Below are 14,519 nucleotides of genomic sequence, written 5' to 3'. Positions count from 1 at the left end.
AACTGATCGTCTGATGGAAATTGGTCGTGATCTGCAACCGTTCACAATGATTGTGGAATTTGCTCCATCCAAGAAGTGCCGGATGACTCTTATGAAGTGCTCCCCGAAACCCATCCGCTACATAACGGCCAGCAGGTAGGATGGGAGACCCTATCGGAGGCACCGGCGAAATCTAGGGATCAATTGCAGCCGGGGTTCGAGCGTCGGCGGTGAGTGAGTAAGACAGCATCACGGTATATAGAAGCAGCGGTGAAGGTGGTTCGATTCGAAACGCCACATGATTGAGTGGGACAAAGTACCTTATTCATTCCCTGTTTAAGACGTGAAGCCACACTTCGTTCCACCAACTTATAATCAGTGTTAAGAACGGTGATGGGACGTACGTCTTTAGCCCATCAGTGACCTGTGACCTTTGGATTAAAGCCAATACGTACAGCTAGAAAATCGGCGGGTAGCTCGCAACCAGCAAAAATCTCCTCGCACATTTTGCAGAAGCGGTCTCCTAACAGGCCGGAAAACCTAGCACTTCGATTAGTGCTGGAATGGCACAATCGAAGGGCGGTATCCTTGCGGAGTACCGCCAGAGATGAAAAACCGCAGTGTCAGGGCCTAAATGCTTGCAGCGTGTGCGTTCCACATGAGGGAGTGACATACGGTGGTGCGGGCTGATATGGCAACAGGCGACCGTCGAAAACATCGCAAAAGCAAGTGCCGAAAGGAACGACAATATACGAGAGCACTCGTCAACAGCCCAGTACTACCCTCCATGTCGAGGAGTAAACTGCGACTCCTATTTGAACGCCGCTAGCTGCCAGGGCAGTGGAGAAGCCGTGAGGCCGCCCCACAGCAGCGTCAGGCCGGTGCGAGCTATACTGGCGCGAGCTACACCTAGCCGAGTGCTTACGTCGTCCACCACCTACTGCATATGTGTGTGTGCGTGTGTACACACGTATTCTGCGTGCGTGCGGCGGCGACGACGACGACGTTCGCGAGGAGCTAAGGTTATAACTCCAAACAATTTAATTAAAATTATCTGTGACCAGACCATAAGAGACGCTAACGAGGCATCCGAAGGCACTGTCCTGTGCCCCCATAAATTACCAGCCTAGCGTAATGCGGCTGCAAGTGCGGTCCGGCTAACCGCAAAAAAAAAAAAAAAAAAAAAAAATTACTTAAGATAATCTTAAATTAATTAAAAGAAATCGTGGTGTGTAAGCAACTAACTACTGGGCACATCAACAACTACGACAAGTTTTGCTACCAGCGGAATATCTGATCACTGCAGAATGTTAACCCATTTCAGGCTGTGTTTTAATTAATTTTAGGTGGGCCGATCCCGGCGGTACTGCAATGCCGGGCCAACCCGCTACAGAGGTGGAGCAAGCCCCTAGCACTCCGTCAGAAGCCAAAAATGAGTTTAATATTCTGGTCGTGTGATGCAGGACGTATCAGATATTAAGCTGATAAGAGCAGATACTACACTTTTTTTCCCTCCTACCTCCCCTATAGCCCTACCTTTTCCTCTCCAAAAATGCCGCCATCCTCTAGTGTCGACGCAGCACGTAAAGCAGGGTGTTGTTAGTAGCAAGACTTATTGCCATAAACCGAAAATAAAAGCGGAGGCATACTCTGCTATGCCTCAGGGGGCGACGACACACTACTCAGAAACACACCTCCCTCTGCAGGTGTGAGGCAAGTGATGATTTTAAAAACTAAATAGAAAGAAATAAATAAAGACAGAAATGAAGGCAAAATAAAAAAAAAAACAGCGACGCAGCACACTCAAACGAACTGGCGAGATAATCCCATCGCCCATAGAATTAACAAAGTAATAATCCTCTAAGATAGATTATGCGTTTTCCAATTTTCCAATAATTTTTCATACAAGGTTCACACAATTCGCATGTTACCAATTTCCATATTATCAGTATCACAGAACAGTCTACTCTAGTGATGCCCAGAAGGCCAATATCAAATCTGGGGTATGGGTAAGTCAAGGGTAGTTTGAAAGTCCGAGTGACAAAGATCCAGGGGTACACTCAGGCAATTCTTATACGAGGTGCCTTAGTTAGCCCGGAACACCTTTTGATAACCATGAACCATTGCAACTTTAAGAAATCTTGCAAAAGTAATGGTATATTTCCGGTCAGATTCCGCCAGGCGATGCTGGCTCCAAAGGTAGTCCATGAAAGAGACAGCATCTGCGAGGCAAAGGTCATAGATCGTGAAAATGCTTTGGCCCAAGAGACACACCATTGCGTTACGTCGTGTTCGGGGGTTGGTCTGAATACCAGGGTTAAGGAACCAGTCGACTGACACATAGTCCAGTGTAGTCCCACCGATCAGCGTTAATAGCACACGTGCAAGGTCCCACACTTCTGTGACGGGAGGGCATAGGAGACGATGCTCTCTGGTGTCTACGTCACCACATCGGCCGCAAGCAGCCGAGGGCCATAGGAGGATGGCCGCCAGGCGATGATTAGTGGGTATTAAATTGTTTACAACGCGATACCATAGCGCTGAAACTTCTGTGGGAAGGGCTAGGTGGTTGATATTAGCCCAAGCGTGGTGCCAGATGACCGACGGTCGTCTGTCCTCCAATTTGTGTGGTGTGAGCTGGCCTCGAAGCGCCTAGTAAAGGCGCTTCGATGTGCGTGCCTTGTCGGTGGCCACTGCTAGGATGTAACTTTGATTGAGGTGATAGTCCTTGACTGTCGTCATCCGGAATGGAATATGTGTCAAGCATACTGGTGCACGCGCCGATTGTAGGCGATAACGGTCGAAAAGCACCGCTGTTGTCCCACCTGGGTCAATCTCACGCAAAGTGGCGATACGGTGAATCAGGATTGCCGCACATTTGTGGGGAAAGTCAATGAGTCCAAGGCGACTATCGACTTTTGGCAGTGTACAAGTCTGTGCATCAACTTTGAATAGTGCACGCCGCCACAATAGGCAATATACTGTTTGTGAGATGGCTCTGCTGGTTTGTTTCGGTAGCGTAAGGAGTTGTGCTACATACCATGCCCGTGATAGGATGTAAGTATTAATCAGTTGGATTCGTTGATGGAGGTCGAGTCGTTGATCAGTGTGACTCACGCAAAGTCCTCTGATGCGCGTGAGAATCCGCCTGCACGTGAGTGTTAACATGCGCTGTGGACAGGCAGTCACCTCAAGACCCAAGATACGTTGTTCCCCTACAATCCGGTAGCATGGGCGTTCGATGGTCAATGATCGTGGTCCTAGTGGGATTAGCACCATTTTGTTGGATTTTAACATGGCACCGGATGCTCGTTCATAAACGTGGAGGACTCGGCGAACCGAATCGATGTCCCTGGCGTTTGCTACAAACACACCTACACCATCCGCCTACGCCACACTGCGGAAGGTGACGCCTGGGAAAGGAACACCATCGACCATCCGTCCGATGTCACGCAGCATGGGGTACAGCGCCAAAGCGATAAAATACACTGACAAGGGACACCCTTGTCGAACTGATCGTCTGATGGAAATTGGTCGTGATCTGCAACCGTTCACAATGATTGTGGAATTTGCTCCATCCAAGAAGTGCCGGATGACTCTTATGAAGTGCTCCCCGAAACCCATCCGCTACATAACGGCCAGCAGGTAGGATGGGAGACCCTATCGGAGGCACCGGCGAAATCTAGGGATCAATTGCAGCCGGGGTTCGAGCGTCGGCGGTGGGTGAGTAAGACAGCATCACGGTATATAGAAGCAGCGGTGAAGGTGGTTCGATTCGAAACGCCACATGATTGAGTGGGACAAAGTACCTTATTCATTCCCTGTTTAAGACGTGAAGCCACACTTCGTGCCACCAACTTATAATCAGTGTTAAGAACGGTGATGGGACGTACGTCTTTAGCCCATCAGTGACCTGTGACCTTTGGATTAAAGCCAATATGTACAGCTAGAAAATCGGCGGGTAGCTCGCAACCAGCAAAAATCTCCTCGCACATTTTGCAGAAGCGGTCTCCTAACAGGCCGGAAAACCTAGCACTTCGATTAGTGCTGGAATGGCACAATCGAAGGGCGGTATCCTTGCGGAGTACCGCCAGAGATGAAAAACCGCAGTGTCAGGGCCTAAATGCTTGCAGCGTGTGCGTTCCACATGAGGGAGTGACATACGGTGGTGCGGGCTGATATGGCAACAGGCGACCGTCGAAAACATCGCAAAAGCAAGTGCCGGAAGGAACGACAATATACGAGAGCACTCGTCAACAGCCCAGTACTACCCTCCATGTCGAGGAGTAAACTGCGACTCCTATTTGAACGCCGCTAGCTGCCAGGGCAGTGGAGAAGCCGTGAGGCCGCCCCACAGCAGCGTCAGGCCGGTGCGAGCTATACTGGCGCGAGCTACACCTAGCCGAGTGCTTACGTCGTCCACCACCTACTGCATATGTGTGTGTGCGTGTGTACACACGTATTCTGCGTGCGTGCGGCGGCGACGACGACGACGTTCGCGAGGAGCTAAGGTTATAACTCCAAACAATTTAATTAAAATTATCTGTGACCAGACCATAAGAGACGCTAACGAGGCATCCGAAGGCACTGTCCTGTGCCCCCATAAATTACCAGCCTAGCGTAATGCGGCTGCAAGTGCGGTCCGGCTAACCGCAAAAAAAAAAAAAAAAAAAAAAATTACTTAAGATAATCTTAAATTAATTAAAAGAAATCGTGGTGTGTAAGCAACTAACTACTGGGCACATCAACAACTACGACAAGTTTTGCTACCAGCGGAATATCTGATCACTGCAGAATGTTAACCCATTTCAGGCTGTGTTTTAATTAATTTTAGGTGGGCCGATCCCGGCGGTACTGCAATGCCGGGCCAACCCGCTACAGAGGTGGAGCAAGCCCCTAGCACTCCGTCAGAAGCCAAAAATGAGTTTAATATTCTGGTCGTGTGATGCAGGACGTATCAGATATTAAGCTGATAAGAACAGATACTACACTTTTTTTCCCTCCTACCTCCCCCATAGCCCTACCTTTTCCTCTCCAAAAATGCCGCCATCCTCTAGTGTCGACGCAGCACGTAAAGCAGGGTGTTGTTAGTAGCAAGACTTATTGCCATAAACCGAAAATAAAAGCGGAGGCATACTCTGCTATGCCTCAGGGGGCGACGACACACTACTCAGAAACACACCTCCCTCTGCAGGTGTGAGGCAAGTGATGATTTTAAAAACTAAATAGAAAGAAATAAATAAAGACAGAAATGAAGGCAAAATAAAAAAAAAAACAGCGACGCAGCACACTCAAACGAACTGGCGAGATAATCCCATCGCCCATAGAATTAACAAAGTAATAATCCTCTAAGATAGATTATGCGTTTTCCAATTTTCCAATAATTTTTCATACAAGGTTCACACAATTCGCATGTTACCAATTTCCATATTATCAGTATCACAGAACAGTCTACTCTAGTGATGCCCAGAAGGCCAATATCAAATCTGGGGTATGGGTAAGTCAAGGGTAGTTTGAAAGTCCGAGTGACAAAGATCCAGGGGTACACTCAGGCAATTCTTATACGAGGTGCCTTAGTTAGCCCGGAACACCTTTTGATAACCATGAACCATTGCAACTTTAAGAAATCTTGCAAAAGTAATGGTATATTTCCGGTCCGATTCCGCCAGGCGATGCTGGCTCCAAAGGTAGTCCATGAAAGAGACAGCATCTGCGAGGCAAAGGTCATAGATCGTGAAAATGGTTTGGCCCAAGAGACACACCATTGCGTTACGTCGTGTTCGGGGGTTGGTCTGAATACCAGGGTTAAGGAACCAGTCGACTGACACATAGTCCAGTGTAGTCCCACCGATCAGCGTTAATAGCACACGTGCAAGGTCCCACACTTCTGTGACGTGAGGGCATAGGAGACGATGCTCTCTGGTGTCTACGTCACCACATCGGCCGCAAGCAGCCGAGGGCCATAGGAGGATGGCCGCCAGGCGATGATTAGTGGGTATTAAATTGTTTACAACGCGATACCATAGCGCTGAAACTTCTGTGGGAAGGGCTAGGTGGTTGATATTAGCCCAAGCGTGGTGCCAGATGACCGACGGTCGTCTGTCCTCCAATTTGTGTGGTGTGAGCTGGCCTCGAAGCGCCTAGTAAAGGCGCTTCGATGTGCGTGCCTTGTCGGTGGCCACTGCTAGGATGTAACTTTGATTGAGGTGATAGTCCTTGACTGTCGTCATCCGGAATGGAATATGTGTCAAGCATACTGGTGCACGCGCCGATTGTAGGCGATAACGGTCGAAAAGCACCGCTGTTGTCCCACCTGGGTCAATCTCACGCAAAGTGGCGATACGGTGAATCAGGATTGCCGCACATTTGCGGGGAAAGTCAATGAGTCCAAGGCGACTATCGACTTTTGGCAGTGTACAAGTCTGTGCATCAACTTTGAATAGTGCACGCCGCCACAATAGGCAATATACTGTTTGTGAGATGGCTCTGCTGGTTTGTTTCGGTAGCGTAAGGAGTTGTGCTACATACCATGCCCGTGATAGGATGTAAGTATTAATCAGTTGGATTCGTTGATGGAGGTCGAGTCGTTGATCAGTGTGACTCACGCAAAGTCCTCTGATGCGCGTGAGAATCCGCCTGCACGTGAGTGTTAACATGCGCTGTGGACAGGCAGTCACCTCAAGACCCAAGATACGTTGTTCCCCTACAATCCGGTAGCATGGGCGTTCGATGGTCAATGATCGTGGTCCTAGTGGGATTAGCACCATTTTGTTGGATTTTAACATGGCACCGGATGCTCGTTCATAAACGTGGAGGACTCGGCGAACCGAATCGATGTCCCTGGCGTTTGCTACAAACACACCTACACCATCCGCCTACGCCACACTGCGGAAGGTGACGCCTGGGAAAGGAACACCATCGACCATCCGTCCGATGTCACGCAGCATGGGGTACAGCGCCAAAGCGATAAAATACACTGACAAGGGACACCCTTGTCGAACTGATCGTCTGATGGAAATTGGTCGTGATCTGCAACCGTTCACAATGATTGTGGAATTTGCTCCATCCAAGAAGTGCCGGATGACTCTTATGAAGTGCTCCCCGAAACCCATCCGCTACATAACGGCCAGCAGGTAGGATGGGAGACCCTATCGGAGGCACCGGCGAAATCTAGGGATCAATTGCAGCCGGGGTTCGAGCGTCGGCGGTGGGTGAGTAAGACAGCATCACGGTATATAGAAGCAGCGGTGAAGGTGGTTCGATTCGAAACGCCACATGATTGAGTGGGACAAAGTACCTTATTCATTCCCTGTTTAAGACGTGAAGCCACACTTCGTGCCACCAACTTATAATCAGTGTTAAGAACGGTGATGGGATGTACGTCTTTAGCCCATCAGTGACCTGTGACCTTTGGATTAAAGCCAATATGTACAGCTAGAAAATCGGCGGGTAGCTCGCAACCAGCAAAAATCTCCTCGCACATTTTGCAGAAGCGGTCTCCTAACAGGCCGGAAAACCTAGCACTTCGATTAGTGCTGGAATGGCACAATCGAAGGGCGGTATCCTTGCGGAGTACCGCCAGAGATGAAAAACCGCAGTGTCAGGGCCTAAATGCTTGCAGCGTGTGCGTTCCACATGAGGGAGTGACATACGGTGGTGCGGGCTGATATGGCAACAGGCGACCGTCGAAAACATCGCAAAAGCAAGTGCCGGAAGGAACGACAATATACGAGAGCACTCGTCAACAGCCCAGTACTACCCTCCATGTCGAGGAGTAAACTGCGACTCCTATTTGAACGCCGCTAGCTGCCAGGGCAGTGGAGAAGCCGTGAGGCCGCCCCACAGCAGCGTCAGGCCGGTGCGAGCTATACTGGCGCGAGCTACACCTAGCCGAGTGCTTACGTCGTCCACCACCTACTGCATATGTGTGTGTGCGTGTGTACACACGTATTCTGCGTGCGTGCGGCGGCGACGACGACGACGTTCGCGAGGAGCTAAGGTTATAACTCCAAACAATTTAATTAAAATTATCTGTGACCAGACCATAAGAGATGCTAACGAGGCATCCGAAGGCACTGTCCTGTGCCCCCATAAATTACCAGCCTAGCGTAATGCGGCTGCAAGTGCGGTCCGGCTAACCGCAAAAAAAAAAAAAAAAAAAAAAAAAAATTACTTAAGATAATCTTAAATTAATTAAAAGAAATCGTGGTGTGTAAGCAACTAACTACTGGGCACATCAACAACTACGACAAGTTTTGCTACCAGCGGAATATCTGATCACTGCAGAATGTTAACCCATTTCAGGCTGTGTTTTAATTAATTTTAGGTGGGCCGATCCCGGCGGTACTGCAATGCCGGGCCAACCCGCTACAGAGGTGGAGCAAGCCCCTAGCACTCCGTCAGAAGCCAAAAATGAGTTTAATATTCTGGTCGTGTGATGCAGGACGTATCAGATATTAAGCTGATAAGAACAGATACTACACTTTTTTTCCCTCCTACCTCCCCTATAGCCCTACCTTTTCCTCTCCAAAAATGCCGCCATCCTCTAGTGTCGACGCAGCACGTAAAGCAGGGTGTTGTTAGTAGCAAGACTTATTGCCATAAACCGAAAATAAAAGCGGAGGCATACTCTGCTATGCCTCAGGGGGCGACGACACACTACTCAGAAACACACCTCCCTCTGCAGGTGTGAGGCAAGTGATGATTTTAAAAACTAAATAGAAAGAAATAAATAAAGACAGAAATGAAGGCAAAATAAAAAAAAAAACAGCGACGCAGCACACTCAAACGAACTGGCGAGATAATCCCATCGCCCATAGAATTAACAAAGTAATAATCCTCTAAGATAGATTATGCGTTTTCCAATTTTCCAATAATTTTTCATACAAGGTTCACACAATTCGCATGTTACCAATATCCATATTATCAGTATCACAGAACAGTCTACTCTAGTGATGCCCAGAAGGCCAATATCAAATCTGGGGTATGGGTAAGTCAAGGGTAGTTTGAAAGTCCGAGTGACAAAGATCCAGGGGTACACTCAGGCAATTCTTATACGAGGTGCCTTAGTTAGCCCGGAACACCTTTTGATAACCATGAACCATTGCAACTTTAAGAAATCTTGCAAAAGTAATGGTATATTTCCGGTCAGATTCCGCCAGGCGATGCTGGCTCCAAAGGTAGTCCATGAAAGAGACAGCATCTGCGAGGCAAAGGTCATAGATCGTGAAAATGGTTTGGCCCAAGAGACACACCATTGCGTTACGTCGTGTTCGGGGGTTGGTCTGAATACCAGGGTTAAGGAACCAGTCGACTGACACATAGTCCAGTGTAGTCCCACCGATCAGCGTTAATAGCACACGTGCAAGGTCCCACACTTCTGTGACGTGAGGGCATAGGAGACGATGCTCTCTGGTGTCTACGTCACCACATCGGCCGCAAGCAGCCGAGGGCCATAGGAGGATGGCCGCCAGGCGATGATTAGTGGGTATTAAATTGTTTACAACGCGATACCATAGCGCTGAAACTTCTGTGGGAAGGGCTAGGTGGTTGATATTAGCCCAAGCGTGGTGCCAGATGACCGACGGTCGTCTGTCCTCCAATTTGTGTGGTGTGAGCTGGCCTCGAAGCGCCTAGTAAAGGCGCTTCGATGTGCGTGCCTTGTCGGTGGCCACTGCTAGGATGTAACTTTGATTGAGGTGATAGTCCTTGACTGTCGTCATCCGGAATGGAATATGTGTCAAGCATACTGGTGCACGCGCCGATTGTAGGCGATAACGGTCGAAAAGCACCGCTGTTGTCCCACCTGGGTCAATCTCACGCAAAGTGGCGATACGGTGAATCAGGATTGCCGCACATTTGCGGGGAAAGTCAATGAGTCCAAGGCGACTATCGACTTTTGGCAGTGTACAAGTCTGTGCATCAACTTTGAATAGTGCACGCCGCCACAATAGGCAATATACTGTTTGTGAGATGGCTCTGCTGGTTTGTTTCGGTAGCGTAAGGAGTTGTGCTACATACCATGCCCGTGATAGGATGTAAGTATTAATCAGTTGGATTCGTTGATGGAGGTCGAGTCGTTGATCAGTGTGACTCACGCAAAGTCCTCTGATGCGCGTGAGAATCCGCCTGCACGTGAGTGTTAACATGCGCTGTGGACAGGCAGTCACCTCAAGACCCAAGATACGTTGTTCCCCTACAATCCGGTAGCATGGGCGTTCGATGGTCAATGATCGTGGTCCTAGTGGGATTAGCACCATTTTGTTGGATTTTAACATGGCACCGGATGCTCGTTCATAAACGTGGAGGACTCGGCGAACCGAATCGATGTCCCTGGCGTTTGCTACAAACACACCTACACCATCCGCCTACGCCACACTGCGGAAGGTGACGCCTGGGAAAGGAACACCATCGACCATCCGTCCGATGTCACGCAGCATGGGGTACAGCGCCAAAGCGATAAAATACACTGACAAGGGACACCCTTGTCGAACTGATCGTCTGATGGAAATTGGTCGTGATCTGCAACCGTTCACAATGATTGTGGAATTTGCTCCATCCAAGAAGTGCCGGATGACTCTTATGAAGTGCTCCCCGAAACCCATCCGCTACATAACGGCCAGCAGGTAGGATGGGAGACCCTATCGGAGGCACCGGCGAAATCTAGGGATCAATTGCAGCCGGGGTTCGAGCGTCGGCGGTGAGTGAGTAAGACAGCATCACGGTATATAGAAGCAGCGGTGAAGGTGGTTCGATTCGAAACGCCACATGATTGAGTGGGACAAAGTACCTTATTCATTCCCTGTTTAAGACGTGAAGCCACACTTCGTTCCACCAACTTATAATCAGTGTTAAGAACGGTGATGGGACGTACGTCTTTAGCCCATCAGTGACCTGTGACCTTTGGATTAAAGCCAATACGTACAGCTAGAAAATCGGCGGGTAGCTCGCAACCAGCAAAAATCTCCTCGCACATTTTGCAGAAGCGGTCTCCTAACAGGCCGGAAAACCTAGCACTTCGATTAGTGCTGGAATGGCACAATCGAAGGGCGGTATCCTTGCGGAGTACCGCCAGAGATGAAAAACCGCAGTGTCAGGGCCTAAATGCTTGCAGCGTGTGCGTTCCACATGAGGGAGTGACATACGGTGGTGCGGGCTGATATGGCAACAGGCGACCGTCGAAAACATCGCAAAAGCAAGTGCCGAAAGGAACGACAATATACGAGAGCACTCGTCAACAGCCCAGTACTACCCTCCATGTCGAGGAGTAAACTGCGACTCCTATTTGAACGCCGCTAGCTGCCAGGGCAGTGGAGAAGCCGTGAGGCCGCCCCACAGCAGCGTCAGGCCGGTGCGAGCTATACTGGCGCGAGCTACACCTAGCCGAGTGCTTACGTCGTCCACCACCTACTGCATATGTGTGTGTGCGTGTGTACACACGTATTCTGCGTGCGTGCGGCGGCGACGACGACGACGTTCGCGAGGAGCTAAGGTTATAACTCCAAACAATTTAATTAAAATTATCTGTGACCAGACCATAAGAGACGCTAACGAGGCATCCGAAGGCACTGTCCTGTGCCCCCATAAATTACCAGCCTAGCGTAATGCGGCTGCAAGTGCGGTCCGGCTAACCGCAAAAAAAAAAAAAAAAAAAAAAAATTACTTAAGATAATCTTAAATTAATTAAAAGAAATCGTGGTGTGTAAGCAACTAACTACTGGGCACATCAACAACTACGACAAGTTTTGCTACCAGCGGAATATCTGATCACTGCAGAATGTTAACCCATTTCAGGCTGTGTTTTAATTAATTTTAGGTGGGCCGATCCCGGCGGTACTGCAATGCCGGGCCAACCCGCTACAGAGGTGGAGCAAGCCCCTAGCACTCCGTCAGAAGCCAAAAATGAGTTTAATATTCTGGTCGTGTGATGCAGGACGTATCAGATATTAAGCTGATAAGAGCAGATACTACACTTTTTTTCCCTCCTACCTCCCCTATAGCCCTACCTTTTCCTCTCCAAAAATGCCGCCATCCTCTAGTGTCGACGCAGCACGTAAAGCAGGGTGTTGTTAGTAGCAAGACTTATTGCCATAAACCGAAAATAAAAGCGGAGGCATACTCTGCTATGCCTCAGGGGGCGACGACACACTACTCAGAAACACACCTCCCTCTGCAGGTGTGAGGCAAGTGATGATTTTAAAAACTAAATAGAAAGAAATAAATAAAGACAGAAATGAAGGCAAAATAAAAAAAAAAACAGCGACGCAGCACACTCAAACGAACTGGCGAGATAATCCCATCGCCCATAGAATTAACAAAGTAATAATCCTCTAAGATAGATTATGCGTTTTCCAATTTTCCAATAATTTTTCATACAAGGTTCACACAATTCGCATGTTACCAATTTCCATATTATCAGTATCACAGAACAGTCTACTCTAGTGATGCCCAGAAGGCCAATATCAAATCTGGGGTATGGGTAAGTCAAGGGTAGTTTGAAAGTCCGAGTGACAAAGATCCAGGGGTACACTCAGGCAATTCTTATACGAGGTGCCTTAGTTAGCCCGGAACACCTTTTGATAACCATGAACCATTGCAACTTTAAGAAATCTTGCAAAAGTAATGGTATATTTCCGGTCAGATTCCGCCAGGCGATGCTGGCTCCAAAGGTAGTCCATGAAAGAGACAGCATCTGCGAGGCAAAGGTCATAGATCGTGAAAATGCTTTGGCCCAAGAGACACACCATTGCGTTACGTCGTGTTCGGGGGTTGGTCTGAATACCAGGGTTAAGGAACCAGTCGACTGACACATAGTCCAGTGTAGTCCCACCGATCAGCGTTAATAGCACACGTGCAAGGTCCCACACTTCTGTGACGGGAGGGCATAGGAGACGATGCTCTCTGGTGTCTACGTCACCACATCGGCCGCAAGCAGCCGAGGGCCATAGGAGGATGGCCGCCAGGCGATGATTAGTGGGTATTAAATTGTTTACAACGCGATACCATAGCGCTGAAACTTCTGTGGGAAGGGCTAGGTGGTTGATATTAGCCCAAGCGTGGTGCCAGATGACCGACGGTCGTCTGTCCTCCAATTTGTGTGGTGTGAGCTGGCCTCGAAGCGCCTAGTAAAGGCGCTTCGATGTGCGTGCCTTGTCGGTGGCCACTGCTAGGATGTAACTTTGATTGAGGTGATAGTCCTTGACTGTCGTCATCCGGAATGGAATATGTGTCAAGCATACTGGTGCACGCGCCGATTGTAGGCGATAACGGTCGAAAAGCACCGCTGTTGTCCCACCTGGGTCAATCTCACGCAAAGTGGCGATACGGTGAATCAGGATTGCCGCACATTTGTGGGGAAAGTCAATGAGTCCAAGGCGACTATCGACTTTTGGCAGTGTACAAGTCTGTGCATCAACTTTGAATAGTGCACGCCGCCACAATAGGCAATATACTGTTTGTGAGATGGCTCTGCTGGTTTGTTTCGGTAGCGTAAGGAGTTGTGCTACATACCATGCCCGTGATAGGATGTAAGTATTAATCAGTTGGATTCGTTGATGGAGGTCGAGTCGTTGATCAGTGTGACTCACGCAAAGTCCTCTGATGCGCGTGAGAATCCGCCTGCACGTGAGTGTTAACATGCGCTGTGGACAGGCAGTCACCTCAAGACCCAAGATACGTTGTTCCCCTACAATCCGGTAGCATGGGCGTTCGATGGTCAATGATCGTGGTCCTAGTGGGATTAGCACCATTTTGTTGGATTTTAACATGGCACCGGATGCTCGTTCATAAACGTGGAGGACTCGGCGAACCGAATCGATGTCCCTGGCGTTTGCTACAAACACACCTACACCATCCGCCTACGCCACACTGCGGAAGGTGACGCCTGGGAAAGGAACACCATCGACCATCCGTCCGATGTCACGCAGCATGGGGTACAGCGCCAAAGCGATAAAATACACTGACAAGGGACACCCTTGTCGAACTGATCGTCTGATGGAAATTGGTCGTGATCTGCAACCGTTCACAATGATTGTGGAATTTGCTCCATCCAAGAAGTGCCGGATGACTCTTATGAAGTGCTCCCCGAAACCCATCCGCTACATAACGGCCAGCAGGTAGGATGGGAGACCCTATCGGAGGCACCGGCGAAATCTAGGGATCAATTGCAGCCGGGGTTCGAGCGTCGGCGGTGGGTGAGTAAGACAGCATCACGGTATATAGAAGCAGCGGTGAAGGTGGTTCGATTCGAAACGCCACATGATTGAGTGGGACAAAGTACCTTATTCATTCCCTGTTTAAGACGTGAAGCCACACTTCGTGCCACCAACTTATAATCAGTGTTAAGAACGGTGATGGGACGTACGTCTTTAGCCCATCAGTGACCTGTGACCTTTGGATTAAAGCCAATATGTACAGCTAGAAAATCGGCGGGTAGCTCGCAACCAGCAAAAATCTCCTCGCACATTTTGCAGAAGCGGTCTCCTAACAGGCCGGAAAACCTAGCACTTCGATTAGTGCTGGAATGGCACAATCGAAGGGCG

At 49.1% G+C, this 14,519-nt stretch overlaps 4 pseudogenes; all 4 read right to left on the bottom strand.

Moving 5' to 3' along the window:
• Positions 1 to 1,320: 1,320 nt before the first annotated feature.
• LOC124721280 lies at positions 1,321 to 1,533 on the bottom strand (annotated as a pseudogene).
• Positions 1,534 to 4,808: 3,275 nt separating this feature from the next.
• Positions 4,809 to 5,021, bottom strand: LOC124720583 (annotated as a pseudogene).
• Positions 5,022 to 8,300: 3,279 nt separating this feature from the next.
• LOC124720012 lies at positions 8,301 to 8,513 on the bottom strand (annotated as a pseudogene).
• A 3,276-nt stretch (positions 8,514 to 11,789) lies between these two features.
• LOC124721275 lies at positions 11,790 to 12,002 on the bottom strand (annotated as a pseudogene).
• Positions 12,003 to 14,519: the final 2,517 nt, after the last annotated feature.

Source organism: Schistocerca piceifrons, chromosome 1, assembly GCF_021461385.2.
Source record: "Schistocerca piceifrons isolate TAMUIC-IGC-003096 chromosome 1, iqSchPice1.1, whole genome shotgun sequence".
NCBI lineage: Eukaryota > Metazoa > Arthropoda > Insecta > Orthoptera > Acrididae > Schistocerca > Schistocerca piceifrons.
This window is presented reverse-complemented; position numbering and strand designations above follow the sequence as displayed.